Source organism: Rhamphochromis sp. 'chilingali' (genome assembly GCF_963969265.1).
Source record: "Rhamphochromis sp. 'chilingali' genome assembly, chromosome: 1".
NCBI lineage: Eukaryota > Metazoa > Chordata > Actinopteri > Cichliformes > Cichlidae > Rhamphochromis > Rhamphochromis sp. 'chilingali'.
Window position 1 is genome coordinate 48,332,344 of NC_137929.1, and position 14,272 is coordinate 48,346,615.

General features: G+C 36.5%; 1 protein-coding gene and 1 long non-coding RNA gene across 2 annotated transcripts in view; one reads left to right on the forward strand and one right to left on the reverse strand.

Moving 5' to 3' along the window:
* The window catches only part of LOC308401547 (uncharacterized protein), a 201,331-nt gene extending 193,889 nt beyond the window's left edge, over nucleotides 1-7,442 (reverse strand). Inside the window, exon 1 of the mRNA XM_080889821.1 lies at nucleotides 7,279-7,442. The gene's annotated coding sequence lies outside the window, so the exon portion shown is untranslated. The remainder of the gene's footprint in view (nucleotides 1-7,278) is intronic.
* Nucleotides 7,443-11,904: 4,462 nt separating this feature from the next.
* LOC308401837 lies at nucleotides 11,905-13,391 on the forward strand. The gene is made up of 5 exons (XR_013972619.1): nucleotides 11,905-12,124; nucleotides 12,222-12,333; nucleotides 12,649-12,737; nucleotides 12,852-13,024; nucleotides 13,188-13,391. It is a non-coding gene; the product is annotated as an uncharacterized lncRNA (long non-coding RNA).
* The last annotated feature ends 881 nt before the right edge of the window (nucleotides 13,392-14,272 follow it).

Here is a 14,272-nt window from a genome sequence, read left to right on the forward strand (position 1 = left end):
TGAGCTCATACTTCTGTCATAGATCCATAAGCATAGAGGGATCCAAACTTCAAGTACTGGTGTTTATTCAAACACATCAAAACAAACACAAGTGTTTATTTCCAAGTATAGGATTATTTGCAATCGCCATAATGACTATATGGGTTACTTGGTCTGCAGTGAACATGCTTCCTCTGCCCCAGCATCTGGTCATCTAGCAATTCTGTAAAGTAACAATTTCAGTATTTTTACATCAATGGTATTGGTGTGTTTCTCATTGGCAAATGGCAGTGCTACAAATCTTTGTGCGAAGTGACTGTACTAACCGATTCTCATTTCAAGATGTCCTTATGGTGCTTGCTACAGTGTAGCGGCTCGAGTTAGGCTGGACCCGTTGGCCAGCTACCCTCAGGGTCAAATTCAAATTCAAATTCAAATTTTTATTTGTCACGTACACAGTCATACACAGTACGATATGTAGTGAAATGCTTGGACAACTGCTCGTGACCTAAAGAAAACAAAAAAGGAAAAGGCTATGAATAAGATAGGAAATAAATATGAAAAATTAAAAAGGGTAAATTTAACTAGGAAGGAATAAAATATAAATTAAGGTTAAAAATGAAATAACTGTACAACACAAATTAGAATGAAGGGTAAATTTAACTGGGAAGAATAAGATAAAGATAAATATATAAATTAAAGTTGAAAATAAAATAACTGTACAACAAAATACCCAATACATTCCACGGTTGATTACATGGTCCACTATTGTAGCTCTGATGTCATCAGCAATTCTATTTCTTACTCTTCCTACCCTTCCTCTCCCCCCTCCTCATCTTCCTCTCCCCCCTCCTCGTCTTCCTCTTGCTCCTCCTTGTCCTTGTCATCCTCTTCATCCTACTTCTTCACCTCCACGTCCTCTTCCTCGGCTTCCTCTACTTCTCACTCTTTCTGCTCCCTCCATTGTACTCCGCACACACAGCTTACCTGTATTATAGTGCTTAGGCTGATTGCAAAGTGAACTAATTATCTAAAAAAGTTTTCACATGTGAAAGTGTGCCAGACAGTTGGCAAATTAGTGTTAATGATAGCCATACATGTGTATACTTTTGCTAGGAGTGTGTTGGAAATTTGGTAATTGAGTGTTGTGCAGTGAATTGTGCCTACAGTTTTGCAAAGTGTGTGTTACAAAATTGCAAACTGAGTGCAAAGCAGTTTTTGTGCTTTTAGTTTTGCAAACTCAGTGAGTGGTTTTGCTATAAGTCTGAATAGTTTTAGAGATTGTGCTACAGGAATCACAGTTAGGGTTTAAGCATTCAGAAAAAACTGTAGTAACACATGGCGCTGTGAACAATTCAACCAGAAACTTGCCTGAACATTTCCAGTGATGTTAACCTATAACTTTCTTCTGACCGCTGCATGTGGAAAATTGATCCAGGTCTTTGCACCTGAAAATAACAAAACTGAGACATTTTCATTATTATCATAAGTGCTTAAACGACCCATTTCTCTTTTTCCGGTCAGAAATACCAATTTATGTCATGTATGTAAGTGTAAGCGTGTCTTCATTGCATATGTATTTTATAATCAGGTTTAATTCATGCATCTTTTCATTGAGCTCTGGATTCAAACTGTCTCACTTCTGATTCTTTCCAAAAATAATTTCACATGTAACAATTTGTGTGTGCGTTTTCTATTCATTAATGTAATTGTTAGTTAGTTTCTCTCTTTAATTTTACCTTTTTTTTGTTTACCTCTTTGTTGTGATCTGGTGGACAGCGTTTGTGAACAGCAGTTTTCAGATCTTGCCACAGATGCTCGATTGGATTTAGATCTGGACTTTGACTGGGCCTTTCTAACACATGAATGTGTTTTGTTTTAAACCATTCCATTGTTGCCCTGGCTTTATGTTTAGGGTCGTTGTTCATTCAAAGCTGTGAATAAATTTAGACTGAATTGACTCTTGAATCTCTCCAACACATTTTTATTTGTATTTGAATAGTATTTGAATATATATATATATATACATATATATATATATATATATATATATATATATATATATATATATATATATATATATATATATATATATATACACATATATATATATATATATATATATATATATATATACATATATATATATATATATATATATACATATATATATATATATATATATGTATGTATGTACTCTCATAGTCTGAGAAATTCTGTAAATCACATGATGATTGAAATTATAATGAGAAAAAATTGTTAACAGTTTTATTCATTAAAAAACTGAAAAAATTACAGTTTATAAAATCTATACATGATTAATAAGCTGAAGCTGAACAACCCCAACAACATGATGTCCAGCCTGATGTAAGATAGTATATCCATAAGATGGTTATTCCCTGAAATCATGTTGTCCATTCATTTAACCATTTAGTGTTAATAATGGACCTCAGCCTATGACCCTAAACAGTTAAAGTATGAATTAATAATGTAAATGTAAAACAAGCCTAAAGTTCAAACAGACATATGACACAGGTCTGAAGTATGCATTCTACATGTATGGATTTCTATGATATCAAATATTAATATCAGAGATACTGATAAAATGTTGTAACACATTCCTACTTTCGCACTGCAAGTATTCCCAGTCCCAGTAGACCAACAAGAACACCAATGGTGAAACTGGTGGCCATAACATTTCCCAGATCGGGCTCTCTTTGCATCTCATCAGTGTAGTATTGTCCTCCATTTCTCTGAACCAGCATGTGTATCTTCCTCTGCAACTCTAAGACCTGAGTGAGATCCCCATCATTGTTATTTAAAACATGATATCCTCCATGACACTGATGAATGATAGAACGGAGAGATGGATTTTCACGGATTATTTCTTCAATGGAGCGCTCCTGAGCTTCCAGAATGTCTCCATGGGTGAACAAGAGCAAAGAGAAACGTGCTAGGTTTTCTCCAAATATCTGCCGAATGGTTCTCATTATTCTTCTATCATTTTCCGTGAATCTGTTTGGATCGATCACAACCAAGAACACGTGTGGACCCGGAGCAGCAAATGTGATGCAGTTGGTGATGTGCCTCTTCACCTCATCTTGATCTTGATTGGGATGGAGCAGGCCTGGAGTATCAACTAAAGCCAGTGTTTGTCCATAAAACTCTTCTTCTCCTTTCCTCAGAGTTACTGGTGCCGCTACAGCAGGAAGTCTCATAGTTTCAAAAGCTCTTTTCCTTAAGATGGTGTTTCCTGCTGCACTCTTCCCAACTCTCGTTTTCCCAACAAGCACCATCCTGTGACAGCTTCATCTGTCACAGACAATCACAGAGACATTATTCATGTCTGGTCCCATTAAAAAACGTATTTCATAACACTGACACTGTGCCCTCTGATTGTAAATTGGATATTAAGAAGATATAGATTTATCCTTCACCAAGAAGAAAATGTAATATGTCTACACTCCTGTATGCTAGACGTAGTAATAAAAGATAAATTGAGGGAATTAAATATAAGAACAACATTTAAAAAAAAAAGTAAAATAGGGTTAGGTTCATATTAAAATCAGATTTATCACAGGGAAATGCGTCTGAACATTAAATGAATATAAAAGATGAAAATACTTACTGGCCATGTCTGTCAACAATGAATAAGTTGAATAGTTGTTACTTATTTGATGCTGCAGAATAATTCTCTTCCCTTATCGGCTGTTTTGTTTCCTCTTTTTCAACACATCAAGGTCAGCGAGAGATCACATTTATTTGCTGTTGAAAAAGGTGGTGCAGCAGCTTGACATAGTTTCTGGTTGAATGTTTACAGCCTGACTGAAAGCAGGAAGTATTCCAGTAGGCCTAGAACACCAGGAAGGAATTATTTGTAGAGCTCAAGCTCACGGTGACTCCATCAAAGTGACTTCACGACAAAGATTTTGCTTATTACAGAAATCACTCAAAGACATGTAGGAAATCTTTAGGAAAATCTGTTAAAAGTCTTTAACTCTGTATGTTTTGTCTTTTCTTTTGGCAAATTAATCAGTTAGACTGTAAAAACCCCTCCTTACATAATCCATGGCATTATACCACAACAAGACAATTACTAAGGTCTGTATTTGCCTACATTTCATTTTTAATTTTTGTATTTTTTTATTTTAATTATTAATTATATTTTAGTTTTATTTTTATTTTTATCACCTTTATTTTGTATGGATTTTGCAGAGCTTATTTCATTGTACTGGTGTCTTTTTTTTCCAGGACACTGTAAAATTATGATTATTTTTTAAACAAAACAAAACTGCCAACTTCAAGAGTCACTTTCATCATATTCAACCAATATTTGCAAGGTTTATGAAGTTGCAGTGGAATTTCCCTACTGGGCATAACTTTAGATGCAAAAATTAACAACAAGGAAAACTTACTTTTGAGTTGATGTTTGTGACAATAATTTAAACCAAAAAAAAAAAAAAACTAAATAAAACCCTTCACTTTATGTTTATTTCTGATGTTTGAAGGAAACATCTCTGTATGGCCCTGGAATCCAATTTCTTTCTACATGTTACTCTCAAATTTTAAAGCAGAACCTCTTTCTGATAGGGGGTCTGTGTAACCTTCACTATATGTACTTTGATTTGCTCTTAAAATCTTTTACTTTTTAAAAAGTGAGCTATGTTAAGAAATAAAGAACATTAAAATGGCAATTTTTTGTGCTGCTTCTCTGTTTATATTAGACTATCAGGTTATTTTCCAGGCCCTTAGCTATAACTTCAGTATACCTCAATATTTTGTATAATTTGTTCATATGTTTTTTTAAATGAAGGAAAAAGAAAAAAAAATTCAAATAAAAAGAAAATACACAGTAATATAAAGGAGCTGTGGACACAAAAATGCCAGTAAAGACCAGTGTGTGTATTGCTGTTTTGTTTTCTTCTTTCATTATGTACACTGTAGTTTCATTTCTTTAATGGTTCATATTCAAATACTATCCTGACTGTTGCCCATGTAGCGTCAAGACCAGTGTTGGTCAAGTTACTTGAAAAAAGTAATCAGTAACTAATTACTGAGTACTTCCCCCAAAAAGTAATCCCATTACTTTACTGATTACTTATTTTCAAAAGTAATTAATTACTTAGTTACTTAGTTACTTTTTAAAAACACGATTTACAACCTGAAGAGGTGATAAAGCGATAGATCTTTCAGCCCAATTCTACTTTTTCTACATAACCCATCATACAAAATGTAATCAAATGGAAAAGTCTCTTTTTTTTACTTGTTTTATTAGTTTTACTCTTTTAACTTTATGCATCAAGCAAAAAATTTAATTATATTCAACATTCTCTGACTTGAATAATTTAGTTTAACATTTAAACCTATTTTCTGCACATTCCAGCACATAAAATAAAATATTTTTTGTGTTTACACTCACTCTTTCAAATGGATGCAAGTAAAACACAGCAGAAAATAAATAAAGTCAAAGACTAGCGGTCCTGTTGCTCTATTTTCACCTGTAAAGCAGGACTACGGTAGGCGGAGGTTTACCCTGGTGCAGGTGTTCCGCGGTCAGGTTAATTTTTCTCTGTGAATTTCCCATTACGTCATTGCGCACTTGGTGCTTGCTTGGAAGTTTAGGGGTTTTTTCGGTGTAAAAAGAAGTTTTCTTCCCACGCACGATGGATGCTAATGTTTTTGTCACTTTTTATGGAATCAAACCCAAAGTAAGGTCAGTACTTCCACGCTTTAAACGCTGCACGCTCATACTCTCTCCCACAATCGATATGTGATCCATTGTTGATCTGCACACAGCTGTTGTCACTAACGGCGCACTCGCTTACGTCACTGTCGTGAGACATTCTCGCAAAAAAATCACGGTTTTAGTAATGCAGTAACGCAGCGTTCCTACGGGAAAGTAACGGTAATCTAATTACCGTTTTTGCAATAGTAATCCCTTACTTTACTCGTTACTTGAAAAAAGTAATCAGATTACAGTAACGCGTTACAAGTAACGCGTTACTGCCCATCTCTGGTCAAGACCCAAACACTTCGAAGGCTGGCGATTGGTTGGAAGAGGCAGTTACTTTAGTAAGACCCGGTGCGCTGATCTCGGCTTCGGAACCAGTGTTACGAGTGATCCGTGGACGGAACCGGGATGAAAGAATGAACAAAGCTGGATAACACTTACGGCACTGAGACGAACAGCGGCTGAAGGTGTGAAGGTGTTGGAGCTCCTGACATGAGGGAAACGATGTCTGAGAGGAGAACAGGTTGGTGGGTGGGATGTAAACCCAGTCCTCGTGCTCACATGACCACTACCCGACACACTGGTTCTCTGCCAAAAGCTTTTGTTTTTTTAATTAGCCAGTTTCACTTTCTTTATCCGTTCACCCATTCAGTTCACTTATATGTTTGCTTTTGTTTTCAAAGATCAGATCATGTTCACTTTGTATTTTGCTTATTTTGTTCTGTGGTGTTTGATTCAATGTCTTAAGATAAGTAAAACAGATTCTTATCAGGTAAAAAAACACAAACTACGAACCAGGGGCGGAGCGTGGGGGTGGCTTACTGGGCTTAAGCCCGGGTTGTTTTGTCAGAAGCCCAGGGTCTTTTGGAGTGTAATTTTTTCATAGTTAGATGCCTGGCTGACAACTGTATAAAACAAAACGTACACACAATATTCGAAGCACATAGTGCACACTGTGGGAATTTACGACTGTGCGTGAATCCCCCCTGATATTGGTATGATCCGAGCTCAGACACTAAGCGACTGAGCGAGGGGGCGGGGCAGCTGCTGCCCGTGAGTGCGCTGTTGGAGAAACGGAGCCAGCCATACTAAGGAGAGCTTAAGTTTGAGCAGGTACCAAAGCAAATCATTCATACCGTACAAACAGTGTTGGGAAGGTTACTTTTAAAATGTATTCCGTTACAGAATACAGAATACAGATTACATGCCCCCAAAATGTATTCTGTAACGTATTCCGTTACGTTACTCAATGACAGTAATGTATTCTGAATACTTTGGAATACTTAATATATTATCATGCTTTTTACAACAACGTGAATGTACTATTGCTGTGTGATTTATTACTATTACTGAAGGTCCGCGACTCCGAACTGTAGTAAAGGGACCTCTGGCTAATACGGCGGGGTCCCTGTCGGCTCGTAGCCGAAAAATAGCTTTACTTTGTTGTGTGGGTCAATTTTTCTTGCGAGAGACAGAGAGAGGCGTTGAAAGACTGCTCCAATGGAACTTATTGTTTTCGGAGGAAAACACGAACACTGTGTACAGTCGAGTCTTAATAGCTTACTTACAACTGGGCTCGTCAGGCACTCTTCTTGGCTGCAGTGGTTATTATTATATTTACATGTTTCCAGCTCCCGTTTTTCCTCGACGACAACTCGTACCTTTCCACTCGCCTTTTTCTCCCTCCTCGCGCTCACAGACACATAACGTGTATGGCAGTGCATTCTCCCTGCAACACGGACTACACTGCCCGTGATGCTGCATTCTTTAGAGCTATGCTTGTAGCATTCTGCCTGTTAGCTTAGCACAACAACAACAACGAAAAGGCGCTCTCTCACCCAGGAAACACACAGTCGCAGAAAGAGAGAGAGAGCGTCGCCCTGTAACCATGGCAACCGTAACGCTGCCGCCTGGAACAACAGAACGTAGCTGTCAAACAAAACCCAAACAGTCCTGACCCGCGACAAAATGAAACAGGAAAGTACCGCAGTGTAATCCATTTATTTCAACAAAGTAACTGTATTCTGAATACCACCTTTTTAAACGGTAACTGTAACGGAATACAGTTACTCATATTTTGTATTCTAAATACGTAACGGCGGTACATGTATTCCGTTACTCCCCAACACTGCGTACAAATAATGTAAATATGACGGTGTATCACTAAAGATTGATATCAAACTGATCACTTGACCAATATTACGTTACTTGCTCTTCAAGTGAATCAACAAATGGCGAAATGAAAAGCCGAACAAATGCTATTTTTTTTTAGAGACTTAGCTTATGTGTGTTTATTTCATATTTTCAGTTCTTACCCTCCCCGACTAAATCGGTTTCAGTTATGTACTGAAATATAAGAATGGACATTAGAGGCTTCTTTCAAAGAAAAAACTCAGGTAAATGTTATTTTATATATTATGCTTTGTATGTTGTTCAGTATATTTCTATGCAAAACAAGAGGGATTTCAGTACACAGCAGGATATTCACATTTGTAACCAGATATTTACATACACTTTAGGGAGAAAACATAAACCATTTTTACTGTACAACATCAATTTAGAGTAAACTTTTGTTTTTGATAAATATTGAAACATCTTTTGAATGAGTTAAATGTCAGAATAAAGAGAGAGAGATCTGTCTATTTTTATCACTTTAATCAAATGTAGGAGCACATGTACACTAAGTTTATTGTTAATTGATAAGAAAACTCCAGACGATTCCATTCTGAGCTGAAGAAGCTTCTGATAGGTTAGTAGAGTCCATGTGAGTAAATTGGTGGCACAGCTGTGGATGCATATAAGGCAAAACACAGAGCCTGTTTCTGTGACATGGGAAAATCAAGAGATGTCAACCAAAACACCAGGAAAAGAACTGTGGAGCTCCATAAGTGTGGCTCAATTTTGAATACAATTTGGTGCCATTTACAATTAAGAAATACAGATAGTTTCTCTCTTTACTCTTAAAGTTAACAAATATGTTTTTTATATTTAGCAATCTAAAAAAATAAACATTTAGTCTGATTTGATGTTACAATTAAAAAAGTGTTTGTTTTGATCTGAAGAGTAAATATCTGGTTTCAACTGTATATTTGATGATTGTCAGCACAAAGAGGGAGAGAGAGGGCAGAACAGAGATGAACAAGAGCAGGTGAGACACACATGTTAGTCAAATGGTTGTTTACCAAAAGTATCACCGTATCATAGGTCCTCATGTATCTTGTACCTAGTGTTTCTTTTTAGGTTTGTTATTTTTCAATTTCTACATTTATTAAGTTATGCAGGCTTGTTTGCACAACAAGGCTAAATAATTATATAAACCTTTCTCAATCTAAATATTGTACTTTGGTAGAATTAAAAAATAAGTGTAGTGCAGGTCTATGATGATTTTTAGTGCTACTATCATCTAGTTCTGATTGTGGTTCTGTCTTGGTTAAATCCCAAGTGTTGGAGCTATTTGTTCTTTATTTTTGGGTTTATTTGTTGGTTAATATTTTGTTTTAATGTTTTGTTTGTTTGTTGTTATTTTGTTAAATTAGTCAGTACGAGCTGTAGCGCCATTTTGTTTCTATAAATAAAGGGACTGGTATAGGACCAGCATGCATTGGGGTGGGCCTATGGTTTTTTACCAGAGCAGGAGAAGCAGCAGGAAGGATCTTGTTATTGCTTGCCAAAATGGATAAAATAAACCAAAAACAAAACTCTCAACTTTCAAGTTTGGACAGTGGACTTCTTTTGCCTGCGTACGAAATGTTACCTCAGTGCAGCAGTGGCTTGTGGACCTTTAAGTTGTGGGACGTTTGATCTCTCAAAAGAGAAAAAAAAAAAAGGAATTGCCACTACACCAAGTAGTCCTGATTTTGAACTGTTGTAGTCCTGTTTTAATTCTGGATCAGTTCTGGGTCTGGTTGAATTGGGGTTTAGTCCTCGTGTCTTGATACAGCCCTGACCTTGTTCTGCCTTGGTGCTTAATTAAAAAACTAGTTTAAGGTGTCCTGTATATATGATATATATTTTTCCCTATATGAAGTCATTCTTTTTTGAACAAAACTCAAAACAGAGCCTATTAATCTTTCAGTCATTTCTACCCCCCCCCCCCCCCCCCCCCCCCCCCCGCTCCAAAAAAAAAAAAAAAATCCCACATGCATACTACCCTTTAGGGCTAAGCCCTGGGTGTTTCAAATGTCTGGCTCCGCCTCTGCTACGGACTATTAAATAAAAATTTCGTTCTCTGTAGAAATACTTTTTTTTTGTCTTTGCAGATCATAAAAATTAACCAAACATTGCAAACATTTTCAAATATCTTCCTTTATTGAATGGTCTTTTCTCATTTACTTCCACCTTGACCAGTGTCTGATCTAGAGGTGAATGTACTGTCTTTATGTATTTTAAACTTGTGTTTCAGAGTTAGCTTTCAGAAGTAGTCTATGGTGTCAAAATTCAGATTTACTATTCACCTTTTTTAGATGAAAACTAATTTGATTATAAACCATTTGTTTTATGCTGTGATAAATAAATATGGACTCATCGTGCCTAGTTAGACAGCATCACATTTTCTGCTCCTGTAGCTCAAATTAAATAAATCAAAAGAAGAAAAAAACTATCAAAAACATTTGCTAATCTAAAAGTACCTACTACTAAATAAGTGATGCCAAACTCACTAAAAAACAGAAACAACAGGATAAATGAAGTGAAACCAAAGTAAACACAGAGACACATTGGCTGATGTAAGCTCACTCCATTCTTAACAGGAAGCCAGGTGGGATAGTTGAGTTTGTTAATGCAACATAAAGAGTTAAACCACACTTAGCTGAGTATAAAAAATTATGAAACCAGAGAGTGAAGGACAGGTATTTTATTTGGTGGTGAAATCGGATAAAGATTTTAGTTAGTGGACATTATCAAGTGAAACTAAAACCAAACTAGCTGATTATAAACTTACCGTAAGTAATAACAGTGACACTCGAAACTCATTTAACCAGTCCAACAACGTAGGTGTGTCACCCAAAGTCATGAGTATAGTATGCACAGCATGCACTGTGGGTTTGTGATTCCTTTTGTTATGAGAATAATTTGTGTTTAGATTGTGCTCAAAACTGAGTACACTGAACACAGGACAAGACAAAATAAAACAGGAAACATGAGACACAGGGACTGTGTACGAATAGAAATGAGAACATATGACTGGGGAGAAAGAAAGAGAACATAGAAAACGGACACAGCCAATAAACGAACATAAAGAGAAGGATGACTAGAGGTGACACATGGAACACATTGACCAGAGAGAGAGAGGCAACTGGGAAACAGATGAATAAACATTAAGACAGAACTTAACATGACTACACATGGAATGTGAAAAAAATGGTAGGCAAGCAAACACAAGCATGGAAAGTACTAAATCAAATGATATAAATTAACCCAGAAGACACAAACACTGGGTCACAGACCAAGGAACATGACACAGAAGAGTTTTTATTGAGCTATTTTAATGAATTCGAAGCGCATATGCCGCTCTCTCTGCTGATCTGAGTAAATGGAACTCACCATCCAGCCTCTTTTTCTCACTTTCTATCTGTGTAACAGGTATTATATGTTGAGATGACTATATATTATTGTTACGGCCCTGAGCCTTGGAAGTGAGAAATGCCTTTTTATTTTTATGCAAATCCAAGTGTGCTAGGACTCGTGGCTGATTGGTTAGATCAGAATCAGAATTTTTCACTGGGAAGCTGCGTTTATACAAAATATTAGATTAGGCCAATTGTCCTATACATATTTTTGACCGAGGGTTAGGAGTGATTGTGAACTGGAAAGGTAAAATGCTTAGGGGGCTGAGTACGGCTGGGTATCGTCACTGATTTGTAGAATCATTTTGATTCGATACAGGATCCGATTCAATTCGATTGGAATCTGGAAAGTTTTGTCAGAAATATTACTATTCTGATCATTTATCAGTATATATCCATATTTTTGTATCTATTGAAAGAAAGCTGACACTTGTGAGACTTAATCAGAGATGTAAACAGAGAGATAAGAAACCTGCAGCTGCAGAAGCTATGGGTTTGCTTGTAATTGTTGCCTATATACATTTTAAGCTATTATTTAGTTCAATCAATAGATCAAGTTTTGTAGTGACTATGAAATATATTGTAATTATCTGTTTCCTATTTATCCTAGACAGAGCAAAAAAGGACTCCAAATTAAAAAAAAAGATAAAAATGAAAGACTGGTGCATTGTGCAGTTTAGCACTGGTGGTACAGAAATAGTCCCTAGATCATGGATAAATGGGGAGAAATTGTCATGGCCTCCATATCCTCCGTGAGACACATTGAGGATCCACGACGCAGTAAAGAGGAGAGTTCATCCTGGTGCAACATGGCTCACCTATGCACCAGTCCGACTTCTAATAAGCCATGGTGGGTATCATCTGGATTGGTGTTGTATAAATGTAACAATAACAAGTTTTTCGTGTCCTAATTTATGTCTGGCCATACATTGTGTTTGTACTTCCAGACACATTTCACGAAGCAGAACGCAGTCTTCAGAAATATCTAAGTGAACACTGTGATACGTCTGACCTTCAGTCCGAAGCTGAAACTCAGACCAGTCATAAAAGAAAGCACAAGTAAAACTTTTTTTATTTCACAAACATATCTTTGATTGCTAAGAATTTATGATCTTGTCTTTTATACATATCTGTGGTGCTTGCATACTGCAATATCACCACATAATATAGTCCAAAAAGTGGAAGCTTGTAAACTTTTTATAAATGCAAAGCCGTGTACACTTGTGCACTTCAAAAATTCCTTGTATACTGTACCTTCTTGCACATCTCTGTTTCCTGTGTGTGTTGTTATAAATCAAACTGTAACTTTAGGAAAAAATATTCCAAAAGCACATTTGTAATTACTTATGACCGTTTTCAACTTTTTTTCTTTAGACCAAATCCCCTGTACACATATAGTGACTCAGAGGATGAGCAGCCCACAAAAAAATGGTTTCCCCAGGCCCCTCGAGTGAAAATACCAGGTAATAAAATACTGTCTAGTGTCTTTGTACATATCTGTGTGTGACACAAGGAAACGTTTGACAAGTTGTCTGTATTCTTAAATACTTAAAAAAAAAATTATCTTTTTCTGTCAGACCTGACGAGAGCTGTTAACGAACTCCGTGAGGAGGTCAGAGCCATCCGCAATACCAGCTGCAATGAATCGGTAGATGCTGGGGTACTGCCTCTGGATTTGCCCTTGCACAACATTGAGGAGCTAAACAATGCAGAGGCAGCTCTTCAATCACAAGAGGCAAATAAGGCAATGGTAAGTATATAAAGGTTATGTACACTTTGTAACTATAAAGTGTAATAGCTGTCAGATGTGATTTAAATACATAACAACGGCCTGTTGGTTAAACACACAAGCACTTGCATACACATTTAAGACATGAGACACGCTAATTCCATCTCTTAAAATGTGTCTATAGGTGAGACGCTTTGCCTTGATTGGAGCCTGACGCAGCAGTTAGGGGCAAACTCTATGTCCGGGTTTGTCTTTGCACAAGCAGTGCAGAAATGGCTCCGATACGCCCCAGATCGTTTGGGTGGTGCAGGACGCACATCATGCAAAAAATTACAAACTTCTGTGAATCATATAAACGTAAATAGGAAACTGTCTTTTAATAAAGTATTTAGCAAACGAAACATGCCTATTGAACTTTTTTTGTTTATTTTTTTTCTCTGTTACATCACATGCAATGCTTTCTTATTTTAGGATATTAATATTGACATGATACATTGTGAGACATTTGGGGGTTTTTTTTATAAAGGGTGTCCAATTTAAGGAATAAGTACAATTATGTGTTTAGGTGGTTGAAGTATTGATGGAAACATGCAGTAGTTTAGTATTGGTTAAAATACCTATAAAGAAAGGTAGATTTCCAGTCATGATTTAACTGTTGTTTTAATAAAAAGCAACTGTGCGAAAGAGGTGGAAAATCAACACCATAGCTCAACAGTGTTTCAATATCAGAATCTGACATTGTTTCAATGTCAGCAGTATTAGAAAATATAACGTTGAATCAACGTCAGGTTTCAACATTGATTCAACATCAAAACCTGACGTTTCAACGTTAAAAAAGGGTGCAAGAGTGACGTTAGGTCAACGTCACACTTCAACGTTGATTCAATGACACAGCCTGATATTGACTCAACATTGTTTCAATGTTTCCTTGCTATCTGGGTAGCGAAAAAAAAAAAGGTAAACACAGCGCGGACCCGCCGACACATCAAAATCTGATTCTTACGCGTCGGGTCCGCGCTACGTGTTTACATTTGTATGCAGAATCCGTAAACCTGCTCCCATTTACTGTTTTAGCTGTTTGGTGTTTGACGAAATTTTGTGAGGTTTAACCTGAGATGCTGGCGTTTCAGGCAAAATAACGTTTTATTTACAAATCGACTCAGGATTTTATTTAATCAATATCACTTTATTCAATTTAGAATCGATTGTAATCAGAAAATCGATAATCAAAACCCACCCCTAATCATGAACTTGCAAAGTAAAAACATG